Source organism: Chenopodium album, chromosome 7 (assembly GCF_948465745.1).
Source record: "Chenopodium album chromosome 7, dcCheAlbu1.1, whole genome shotgun sequence".
NCBI classification, from domain to species: Eukaryota; Viridiplantae; Streptophyta; class Magnoliopsida; order Caryophyllales; family Amaranthaceae; genus Chenopodium; species Chenopodium album.
In genome coordinates this window covers 3,460,837-3,468,084 of record NC_137840.1, presented here as the reverse complement: position 1 = coordinate 3,468,084, position 7,248 = coordinate 3,460,837, and the positions used below count along the sequence as shown (strand labels likewise).

The 7,248-nt window shown below is 37.5% G+C and overlaps 1 non-coding gene across 1 annotated transcript; it reads right to left on the bottom strand.

Annotated features, from left to right (window-relative positions):
* Window positions 1–5,005: 5,005 nt before the first annotated feature.
* Window positions 5,006–5,112, bottom strand: LOC145641135 (small nucleolar RNA R71). The gene has a single exon (XR_014115202.1). It is a non-coding gene; the product is annotated as a small nucleolar RNA R71 (small nucleolar RNA).
* Window positions 5,113–7,248: the final 2,136 nt, after the last annotated feature.

The following is a 7,248-nucleotide window of genomic DNA, read 5'->3' as shown; positions in this document are numbered from 1 at the left end:
GGATCATCGAGCTTAGCAACAGCATTCATTAGCACAATGATCTTCGACACTCTCTGCGAAACAAGCTCACCACCAAAAGAGGAATCAACACTCACAGGACCACCCAACAACTTAACACATGCACTAGACGACCAATATCTAGAGGATATACACCAACAAGACGGCTACGAGGGTCCTCCAAGGGCCAGAAAACTTCCGTTTTCTCAACGTTGACATGAAGTCTGAGACGAGGTCCCTCCGCCAAAATCAACTCCAAAACCTTTCCTACCACTAAGGTGTCACCAATAATAATGCCGTCATCTAAATACCAAGCTTGCAAACATAAGTCAAAAGAATCTCTAATTTGGCACACTAACAAATGAAGAACCAAAGCAAAAAACAAAGGGCCTAGAGGATCACCCTGTTGCACATGTCGTCATCTAAATACCAAGTTTGCAAACATAAGTCAAAAGAATCTCTAATTTGGCACACTAACAAATGAAGAACCAAAGCAAAAAACAAAGGGCCTAGAGGATCACCCTGTTGCACTTCCTGACATGACCATGAGGTATGCTTCCCGTAAGGTATTATTATTATTATTATTATTATTATTATTATTATTATTATTATTATTATTATTATTATTATTATTATTATTATTATTATTATTATTATTATTATTATTATTATTATTATTATTATTATTATTATTATTATTATTATTATTATTATTATTATTATTACTATTATATCACGATTCATGAAACTGCCGGTGACATCTTTCCAAGTCGCAATACGCTTGGCATGTAGGGAATAAAACCATTGTTGGCAAGCATGCTCTAAGGAGAGAGGGAACACCGTAGGGAAGAGTGTTACGTTCAATCCCTTAAGAGCCATGGTTGCAGAGAACGCCTTCAAATGGAAAATTGGATTGTCAGTAGGCTTGAACTTTGGAATATCATCAGTGGAGAACTTTTCAAGGAGCTTGTCTTTCACATCCAAAGGAGCGGGAAGCTGTTCCACATAAGTGAAATCCTCAAAAAACTTACTCATTTGTTCCTTCAATTTGTCAAGGGTAGAAGCAGTGACCTTGTTTTGTTCCATGGTAGTGACCCTAGTGATAAGGGTTTGCATCATGACAGACAGTGCCCCGATAGATTTGTTGATGTTCTCAATATCTTCTGTAGTGGCCATTAAGAGGTGATAAGTAATGTGGAGATGGCAAAGTTCTCTTTGAACGCCTCTTAGATCTGAGAGATTGTTGCGGTAATGACTCGAACCGTATTAATCTATCCCTGCTCCTTGACCAAGTACTTTGAAATAAAATAATTCATTTAATTGTTTGACTCATTGCTCAATATAGGAAAGGAAGGGAAAAAATAGACATTTGAAAACAGGTGAGAAAAAACTCCACTCATTTTTACTACGACAGAAAACGATGCATGCATGGTCCTAGTATACGATCATAAACAATATAGTGCATGACTCGGAGGCAAAGTGTGTGCAATGACTCAACATGTGTGATTAGGTGAGTTTATTAAGACTCGTGGTATGATCGCATGGTTAGACATGGGGACGTCGTGAAAAACAAAAGACCCAATGACCAAATAGCACGGAAGACTAAAAGACAAACTAACTTGATTAATTTTGTCCAATTTTAATTTTTATGCTATTTACTAGGTGAAAATGGTCCATTGACAATCGTAGTCATAAATAAGATCAAATCAAAGAACACATGTTATGGTTAGCTCAAAAATCGATTATAAGAAACTAGGAATAGGACTATAATTCTAGAAGAGTTAAGACTCATGGGTATATATATATAAAAAAAAAAAATCTATAATCTCATGTTATACGAGTTAACACAGATTAAAGGACTTGGCTAAGACTAGCTTGACACGATAAGATATAAATAAAAAAAATTAAAAAAAAAAGTTGACGCTAAAAAGACACCTAATTTGGACAGGCTATAGTATATCGGTTATAACTTTTGATATGTGCCTCTAATTGGGACAAAACCAACTCCAAATGAAAGATAAAACTCGGGGCTACAGATCCATAGGTTACACGACACTTAAATCTTTCTAGAACTCCGGCTATGACCAAACAAGTTGACTCTTGTGCAGTATACGAGAATAAAAATCCGGGTTGACTCAAATTTTTTTTTTTTAAAAAAAAAAATATATGACTCGACTCTACAAAAAATAAAAAGGGTTTGATAAGAGAAAAAAATAATTAAAAAAATTCAATAAAAAAATGCACATATAAGCACATCGTCAAGCATGATGCAATGAAGTTCGCAACCTAAAATCAAAATCTATGTTCGACTATGGTCAAGCTTTTGGGTGTCAAAGGGTACCATGGTTAAGAGTTTGGACGCGTTAGCAAAGCAGCCTCCCTTGAGGGTGTATGCCTGATGTGTCTAATTTATATAGTATTTTACCCCGTCCCTTGGTCATAATTAGTAGTGTTTTTGGCTCTTTAGAGCCACTTTTATTACTAATTGGTGTTTTCTAGTGTTTTCGTAGTTTTGGTTGAGTTTAGTAGGAAATTGCACTTTTGGACCATTTTCCCGGGTTTTCATGTAGCAACTACGTACATTGGAGGAGCACGACCGTTTTTGAAGCCCAAGGCCGGTTAGTCATCAAGCCGGTGATTAAGGGCTCGACTTGTGGAATACGAGCGTTGGACCGAGTATTCAAGACCCTAGGTGGATATCTGAATTGGGCTAAGGAGTAAGCCCAATCGAAGTTCCAAGCTTCAAGGAGAAGCCGGGCCCGATCGGGTGAGCATTGGCTTGATCGGGCGCGGCTGTTCAGAAGATATGCGAAGAAAAAGGCGGGCCCGATCGGGCAGCCCTTTGCTCGATCGGGCGCGTGTTTCTGGGGAGTAGGGGTGGCAATATCATCCAAACCCGATGGATAACCATCCACCCGATCCAAATATATGGATGAAAACTCGAACTTAAGCGGATGACGGATGATGGTGGATAGATCGGGTGACGGATCAGGTCGGATACGGATGATGATACATCCAACCCATCACCCGATCCATCCATCCACCCGTTAAATTTATATATAAAAAAATAAAAATAAATTTTTTTTTAATAATGTAATGTCTATTGTAATGTTAGGAATTGACATTTGTTTTAATTTAGTTAAAAGGAACAAGTATTAGAAAGATGTATCAAAGTTTAAATAAAATTGATCACTTTTTTTTTTGTCAAATCTTGATTTTAATTATGAAAATGAAAAGTTATATTTATATATTTATTTCACCCGAATTATCACCCGATCCACCCGATTCATCCGTGGATGACGGATGGATCGGATGTGGATGAAAAAAAAATAGGTGATGGATGGGTCGGGTGATGAATGGATCGTTGGTGGATGGAGGCGGATGAAGCATCACCCGACCCACCTCCGATCCATTGCCATCTCTACTGGGGAGACATCTTCGGCGATTTCTTAGTTTCCAATTAGGAGTAATTTTAGATTCTTGTTTATGTACGATTTTAATACTTTTGCTTAGTACTTCTTCTCTTAGACTTTCTATCTCTACTTAGCTTTAGATTAGTTTCTCTCTCTACAACTTTGTTCTTAATTCAACTCCTTAATTCTGATTACTTTGGTAACAATTTCTTCTACTTTAATCTTAGTTTTTTATTTTATTTGTTTTATCATGTCTCCTTTAATTGCTTTGTTTAGTTTATATTTAATTATGTGTGAGTAGTTTTCTTACTAGGGTTTGTGGGGATCCATAAATAATATGAAGGGGTAATTTATTGTTGTTGATTATCAATGCTAAATTAGTTTTCTATTGATTGAGATAATGCTCTGTGACTAGATTAGGCCTGATCTTTTATGCATGAGTTTGACAATATTGATTCGAGATTCGAGAGATGAGAATTGATGTTTAGGTCTAGTTTTAATAGGCAGGTTAATTTATAAATGGTTAAGTCGAGATTCGAGATTTGAGATTTAATACCGGTAAATTAACTCTGTGATTGTAATACGTAGATAAAGCCCTTTATGATCTGATTAATTGATGCATTGATGATTGATTGTTATGTTTTACCCTGGAATATTGTTTATTGGTGAACCTATGCCCTAGGCTTTTATTTCATTGATTTCCCTCCTACTTTTATTCCTTCCCACTTTTACTCTTCGTAGTTTAGTTTCCTTTTACAATAATAATTTGGTTGCTTAATAATTTAGATTATAATAATTAATTAGGAATAGAAAGACCAGTTTCCCTGTGGATTCGACCCTACTTCCCTATCTGCATTAGTTAGAGGATTTAGGAATTAATTTTGATTGGGTGATACGACTTTAGCATGTCAAAATTTGGCGCTGTTGCCGGGGAGTTTTATTTTCTGATTATTTTTGTAGTCTAGATTATCCCCTATTGTCTCAGAGAACGTTAGTTCTTTGAGGAAATTCTCATATTTGTGTTTAAACTCTTTGTTTATGTCCAGGTGTTCCAGATCAGGTTACATTTCATACGATCCTGAGATCGAGCGCTCTTTCCATAGACAAAAGAATCTCTATAGACAAATCCTGGCGGGCTCTGAGGAAGACAATAATCGAAGAGACTCTCCAACTGATTCTTGTGATTCAGAAATCCTTCAGATCCAGAATCAGAGGTGGTGGTACCTAAGAAGCTCAGTGATTACTCGCAGCCAAAGCTTACAGATTTTCCACACCTCACTCCCACTCCGGCTCTTGATGGGGCACAGTTCGAGATTAAACCCCAATTTATCACGATGATAGAAAGGAAGCAATTCAGTGGAGCTAAGGGTGAAAACCCAAATCTTCATATCGCAAACTACTGTCAGTATTGTAATACCATCAGGCAAGCTGGGGTCACACATGACCAAATCAGGGAGATTCTATTTCCTTTCTCTTTATGTGGAAAAACCATATTATGGTATAATGGATTAAATAGAACTGCACTTGGTATAATTAACTGGGAGGTTCTTGTTTTAAATTTTTATAACAAATATTATTCTGCAGAGAGAACAGTTGTACTAAGGAGTGCTATTCAGAACTTTGCCCAAGAGGCCGATGAAACTCTATATGAGGCTTGGGAGAGGTTCAAAGATTTACAGAGAGAATGCCCCCACCATAATCTGGCACAATGGCAATTGATCCAAGCCTTTTACAATGGGATTGGAAATTCAAATAATATTGGATTCTGCAGCTAGTGGGAGGTTTATGAACCTTAATGTTAATGATGCAAGTCAAGTTATTGAAGATATGGCAATATATAATTCCCAATATGGGAATCCCAAAGGCTTTGCTAACAAAGGGAAACATAGTGTCGACTCTGTATCCTTTTTACAAGCTCAATTAACCTCTATTTGCCAAAAATTAGATAATCTTAGTACTGCAAATGTAGCTAATGTTTCTGCAATTAATAATAATGCTAATGAGGCTTTCTATGAAAATTGTGGAATTATAGGTCATTGGGAGTAAGATTGCAGGAGTTCCATGGAGCAAGTCAATGCCTTTCAAGCTTATAGATAGAATGACCTATATTCCAACACCTACAATCCTGGGTACCGGAATCATCCATATCTTTCATCCATATCTTTCCTACCAGAGCACCAATGTTCAAAATCCGCCACCTCCACAACAATCACAAGCGCCGCAACAAACTCAGCAGAAATATTACCACCCCAATGCTGGCAGAAGAACCAACCACAACAACCCTCCTCATCTTCCGACCGTGCTTTGGCAGAAATTATAGCGATGCTGGCTAGTATGCAGAAGCACATGGAGAGTAGAGATGCCCAAATTGATTCGATCATAGCACATAATAAAATTGTAGATAATCAAATTGCGCAGATTTCTGCTACTCTACAAGCCTGTCAACAGGGAGCCCTGCCAGCACAGCCAACCAGGCCTATGGATCAAGCTTTTGCAATTACTCTAAGGAGTGGTTCACACTATGATGGGCCCCCTATGCCCAGAGATTATGAACCTGTTTTAATGAATAATGCTAATCTTGATTCCATTAAACCTGACAATGTAGCTAATAGCCCTGTAGGGCTTAAGAGTAGTACTAATATTTCTGATAATACATTGCAGGGTATGACTCCAGGGAAGGTAGCACCTCTAGATAAGAACAGTAATGCTCCAAAGCCAGTTATCAAACTTCCATTCCCCAATCGTCACTTGAAAACAAATTTGGATAAGTAGTCTGGTAAATTTCTAAAGATGGTTAAAGATTTGCAGGTAACAGTTCCATTCACTGAATTAATTACACAAATTCCTGCATATGCAAAATTCATGAAGGAAATATTGACTAGAAAAAGGTCTATTAGTGAGATAGAGACAGTCTCTTTCACTGCAGAATGTAGTGTCGTACTTCAAAATTAATCTCCACCTAAACTGAAAGATCCGGGTAGTTTTTCTATCCCTTGTCATATTGGCAATCTAATGATTGGTAATGCATTATGTGATTTGGGTGCTAGCATTAGTGTCATGCCATTGTCTGTGTGTTCCAAGTTAAACTTGGGTAAATTAAAAGCTATTAATATTACTCTACAAATGGTCGACTATTCTTTTAAATACCCCTTAGGTGTTTTAGAGGATGTCCTTGTTAAAGTAGGTAAATTTTATATACCTGTCGATTTTGTTGTTCTTGATATGGATGAGGATATGAAAACCCCAATTATTTTGGGTAGACCATTCCTTAATACTGCAGGAGCAATTATAGATGTGAAATGTGGCAAATTGACGCTATCAGTAGGGGATGATAAAATCACATTTAATCTGAATAATACCCCTAAAAGCCCCATGATAGAGGAGAAGTGTTTTAGTGTTAATGTGGTTCATAATTATTCTGACAAACCCCAAACTCTTGTAAAAGATCCCTTGGAGGCGGTATCTTGTGTTGCATCTTCTACAGATGAAATAAACAAATGGCAAAAGGAAGATGCAATAGAAAGAGCCCTCTACACTGTCGGTCTTGGCTTTGAAGATGAGAAGGTGGAAATAAATAAGCAAGTTGTGGAAATTGAGCCTACAGTAAGTTTTCCGCCAGATCGAGTTGCAATTTCTCAATCTAGTGATAATTTGAAGCAACTTTCGGTCGAAAAGGGGTCTCTAGTGTGTGATAGTAAAGAACCCCCAGTTCAAGTCACGGAGGATCCACCTAATTGGCGTCCCACAGGGTATGTCAGGAAGCCACATCGTGGTCTAATCACCGCTCGACCGGGTGAGAAACCACCCGACCAAGTGGTAGGCCATGGGTCCTAATTTT